General features: G+C 48.3%; 1 non-coding gene across 1 annotated transcript; it reads left to right on the top strand.

Moving 5' to 3' along the window:
• The first annotated feature begins 4898 nt into the window (after positions 1–4898).
• TRNAA-AGC (transfer RNA alanine (anticodon AGC)) lies at positions 4899–4970 on the top strand. The gene has a single exon. It is a non-coding gene; the product is annotated as a tRNA-Ala (tRNA).
• Positions 4971–5409: the final 439 nt, after the last annotated feature.

Raw genomic sequence — 5409 nt, 5'->3', positions numbered from 1 at the left:
AACCAAAAAACCAAACCTTTTTGTGAGGAACTTCTAGTAACCTAACTGGTATCTAGGTTTCTCCAGGAGCAATTTAGGGGATAATTACTCGATGACACTGGCAACTTCCACAATTGTGTTTTCACACCATCAGCCTAGATAATATTCCACTCATCTTCCCAACACGCACACACACACACACGCGCACGCCCACACACGCGCACACACACGCACACACGCGCGCGCGCGCACACACACACACACACACACACACACGAGCTTGGAGAGCTCTGTGGACACCACCCTCTAGCACTCAATTCCAGTGAGACCTGCCACCTCTGTTTCCTCCCATCTATTCTACCAGCCCCATGAGCCGACCAAGAGAGAAATTCCGCCAAGTCAAGGAGGCCCTTTGAATTTTAAGAGACTCAGTGATGTACTTACTAATATAGCAAAGACATAAGATGAATGGAGAAGAGAGAACACCTACTAGGAGGCTGGTGTCAGGAAATGAGTCCTTGGGGGTCTTCCGTGGAAGTTTCCAGGCCATGGTGCTAAGCAGCGTGAATCCTAGGGTTCAAGATCAGTCTGGGAAGAACTGCTTTTTGTTTTTGTTTCCGCAACCGTCAAAAAATGGGTTCCTGACTCTAGACCTTCCAGGACACTTTCAGCTTTCACTCTCTCTTACACCTGTGCCTCGTGGTCACAGCCACCCCCAAGCATTCAGGTCTGGGCACTGGGTGGAGTTCACCATGTTGCCTCCACCGGGGGACCCGATAGATGGATATGTTAGATGTGACAGGCCCCAAACCACACCCACCTCTTCCTCTCCAGCTCCCCTCCATCCTCCACAGAACAGCACTGAGAACAAACCTCTCTTTCCCGCTTTGGGAGAACCGCAGGCTCTCTTTCACGAGTCTCCCCCTCTTTCTCGCTCTGGAAACCGGGAAGGCCTCTCCACCCCGTGTCTGGCTACCGACTTAACTTACTTTGGAAATTCCACACCTCTTTCCAGCCCTGAATCCGCTGTTTGGTTCTGGCCTTGAACACCATCATCCTGGACGACCCCTCCCGCGCTCTCAGCTGTCCTCAGGCTGCAGCACGCACGGAGAGCTCTGGAAACGAATCGCCTGGGGCTTGAATTCTCGCCTGGGGTTTTCCCGTCAGAATCTTGCCCTTAACATCGCCGTGGAGCAACCAACAAATAGCAAGAGGTGTTTTATCCAGGGAAAAGCTGGTCACTTCTCCAACGAAGGTTTTCAATATTTTGTGTCCCTTTCGAGCTTGGTTTGCTAAAGGATCAGTACCCCCCCCCCCCGGGGCCCTCTGTCCCCCGGGAGTCACACGCGCTGCGCCTTCTTCCCGCCCGCTGCAAAGACGAGCGCAAGCCCCGGGGGGAGAGGAGCCCCGGGGGCAGGGAGGCGGGGCCGGGAGGTGCGGGGCTGCGGCTCAGCGGCGGAGGCCCCGGGTTCGACCCGCCTGGCTCCTCACGCTTTAAGCGGTGCCACTTCACCCAGGACGTTCACTGTGACGCTACCCTGTTTAGACTCCGCGAGCCTCGAAGCCACGCAAGGCGGCCGGCAGACGAGCCGGCCACGCGGTCTGCTGGCTTCCTGGGGCAGGTGTAACGTGTGGAGCCCCGGAGGCTGGGCTGGCGGCCGCATGCCCCCCCGCCCAGCCTCCAGGGTCGCGCTGCCCGCTCCCCTGCGCGTGGGAGACCTCCCTCTGCCTCTGTCTTGGAAGCACACCTGTGCTCACAGGGGCCCCGCCGCACAGCCCCAGGCAAGGTCCCCACTTGGAGACCCCTCACGTGATCGCAGCTGCACAGACACTTCCTCCCGTAAGGGAGCACGGGCGCCAGGGACCGAGACCTGCTGCCTTTGGGCCATTACTCAGCGCAGGATGCCCTAGACTCAAGACAAGTGGGCCACCATACCACAGAGGCACGTTGGCCTCTATTTCCCACTACTGTTGAGAGGAGGAAAACAGGAAGGGAAGAAGAAAAGAAGGGGTCTGAGGAAAAGCACCTCAGTTTCCTTTCCTTTCTGTGTAGTTTTTAGGAGGAGGAATCAAAAGGCTTCCGTTTGACTTTTCTACTCATCTCCTCCCTCCATCACCAAAACTTTGGTCCAGCAACAAGCAGAGGACACGAGGTAACTCGGTGGGGGGACGCTACCACACACAGCACGAGACTGTTGAGAGGCCAGACCCTGTGCCCATCCTCGCGGCCGATGGTGGAGAGGGAAGAGTGCTCCGTCTTCTGTCCCAACCACGGCAGCCCCTCTGCTTCCCAGCTCCGAGAAAGGCATTCAGCCTCTTCCAGATGCCCCCAGCGTGAAAGGAGTGTGAAAGGGAAACAGAGCAAAAGACCTGCTAAATGCCAAATGCTAATATTATAAATGGGCAAATGTGCATCCTTGTCTGCTTAGCAATATTTTAAATAGGATGGGAACCACCTCTCCGAAAGTCGGGATCATTTCAGAGCACTGTGCGCCTCTCCCTCAACAGCCAACAAATCTATCACCTATCTAGATAGATACCTTTTTTTTTCTTAAAGATTTTATTTATTTATTTGTCAGAGAGAGAGGAAAAGCACAAGCAGAGGGAGAAGCAGACTCCCCACTGAGCAAGGAGCCCGATGCGGGGCTCCGTCCCGGGACCCTGGGATCACGAACTGAGCCGAAGGCAGACGCCTAACTGACTGAGCCACCCAGGCATCTCTATCTACCTGCCTACCTACCTACCTAGAGACATTATTATTTTTCTAAACTATCTGAAAACCATTTTTGGACATTATGTCTTTTTATCCACCATCTTTTTACTGTAAACTTCCATCATAATCTTTTTATTATTCATGTCAGCATATATTTCTTAAGATCAAGGATGTTTCCTTACCATGGCACAAATTTCAATTCAGAAAAAATTTTTAAATTTTTTATTTATTCATTTGAGACACAGAGGTACAGAGAGAGAGCATGAGCAGGGAGAGAGGCAGAGGGAGAGGGAGAAGCAGGCTCCCCGCTGAGCCTGGAGCCTGATGTGAGGCTCCATCCCAGGGTCCTGGGATCATGACCTGAGCCGAAGGCAGACGCTTAACCATCTCAGCCACCCAGGCGCCCCTTCAAATTCAGAAAATTTAACACTGGTAAAATAATATTATCTAATATACAGTCTATATTAACTTTAGCTAACTTTACTAACAAAATCCTTTATAGAAATTTCTGTCTCAAACTAGGGCCCATTCTAGCATCACATATGAATTTAGTTACTCTTTAGTCTTTTTTAATCGGGAATGGCTTCTCAAGCTCTTGTTTTTCATGAGATCGACATGTTTCTGAACAGCACATGCCAATGATTTTGTAGAATGTTCTTCAATTTATGTTGTGATTAGACTAGACTCAGGTTGTGAATATCTGGGAGGAATATCACAGAAATGGTGTTTCCCTCCATCACGTCAGGAGGCATGTGATGTCAGTTTTTCCCATTATTAGTGATGTTTGCTTTGATCACTTGGTTAAGGTTGTGTTCAGCAGGTTTTTTCCCCTTAAAATTATCATTCCCCCTTGTAATTAATAAGTAACCTATAAGGAAATACTCTGAGACTATATAAAATCCTGATCCTCATCAAATTTTTACCTGTTTTTAGCATTGATTTATGAATTTTGCCTGAATCTATCATTGTTCTGATGGCAGCCAAGGGGTGATTTTCTAACTTATTATTACTTCTATTATTACTTCACACATCACCATAAGGAAACATTTCCCTTCTTCCATATTTATTTGTTTAAGTATCCAAGGATTATAATCACTTGTCATTATTCATGCTCAAAGCATGTCCAATTTGACCACTGACAGGTCCTTTAAGTTGACTTCTAGGTCCTTCTGAGTTGTCCCCATCATTTTTAAGCACCGACATTCTAGCACAGAAAGATACCTTAGGTTCATCTTGTACTTTCCCTGGTCCAGTCCTAGAGTCAGTGATTTCTAAAAGTATCTCTGGTTCCTTTTAGTGGGGGATGGTATTTAAAAATCAAGATATTGGGCTAGCATTGCTTTTTGTTACAGAAGTATAATTTCTTCTAGGCCTTGTTAGCAGACAAATCTGGGGGAAATGGCAGTTTTATATATGTATAATTTCACACTGATACCTCTAATTCTCATCCAGAGCCAACAGGCCACCCTCACTTAGTTCCTTCTCTAACAGAGAGGGCCTCAATTTCCAACACCAAATATGTATTCATTTTTTCAATCACACAAAAATAAATTCACACAGATACACACAAATGAAAATAAATTCACACAAAATATCAGAATTGCTATACCCTTAAACACCAAAAACAAAACAAAACACAAAACCCTGCTATGTAGAGATTAAGATGTTCGCCTATTTTTCCCTGGCTTTACAATTAAGACAAAGCACTGTGTAAAACCTTTACTTGGATCTGTTCTTTTCCTTTTCAATGTAGTTATGTTATGTTCGATTTGTTTCTGTTTATATTCAGTTTTAGAGTATCTGTACAAACACTTGGGTCAATCTAACTTTTTTACTGTGTAAAGCATTGATGTATCCAAGAGTTAAAAGAATACTAAAAGTGATGCTCAGAAAAATTTCAAGAGGCTGTTCTCCGGGGAGGCACACAGTGCTGGGAAGGAAGCGTGGTCCAGGCAGTCCCATCGGGTGGGAAGCCGACTCTGAGGAGGGCTGACCGTGAGCTGACCACGAATGAGGAGCGGTGCCTTTCTCTGCCACTGAGGTACCTTTCTCCCAGAGTAGCCGTGCCTCAGACAGGACGTACTGTCGGGATTTTAGAAATAACGGAACTGAACGTAAACTGGTTCTGTTTTGCTTAGTCCTGAGACTCAGACAGCTGTAGTCACAAGAGGGTCATCAAAAGTCTTCAAAGCCCAAGCAAGAGCAAGGGGGTGTAGCTCAGTGGTAGAGCGCATGCTTAGCATGCATGAGGCCCTGGGTTCAATCCCCAGCACCTCCAGTTTTGGTTTCCCTTCTCCACCTGCACTTCTAACATCCCCTGCTGCCCCAAACAGCTTGTCAAACTTAGGTTGTCTTGGCTGCCACTGTTCTTTCTTCACTTCCCCGGGACACAGGGGGTAGTTTTGCTCCTTTGCTGAAGTTCTCTGTTAATCCTGCTATTCACCCAATCTGTACAAGCACTCTCGGCGTCACGAGCATGTGGGCCTCCGCCAGTAGGCTGCAGAATCCAGCAGCATTGTTAGGTGAGCCGGAGACCTCAGGCCCGGAGACCCTGACCCCGCCCACTGAAAAGATGTTGCCAAAGGCTCTTGGTCTTATGGTTCTTGGTCTCATGGTGAAGAATCCAAGGGTGGACACAACACGGTGGATGAGCGACATGAGCAGGAAGGTTTATAAAAGTGAAAGTACCATCTCAAGATGTGAGAGCCAGCAGCTCA

This window comes from Eumetopias jubatus, unplaced genomic scaffold (genome assembly GCF_037043125.1).
Source record: "Eumetopias jubatus isolate StellerSeaLion01/CBP00866 unplaced genomic scaffold, mEumJub1_p1.0 scaffold_6, whole genome shotgun sequence".
In the NCBI taxonomy this organism is placed as follows: domain Eukaryota; kingdom Metazoa; phylum Chordata; class Mammalia; order Carnivora; family Otariidae; genus Eumetopias; species Eumetopias jubatus.
Note: the sequence above shows the minus strand (reverse complement) of the source record. Positions and strands in the feature narration are given on the sequence as shown.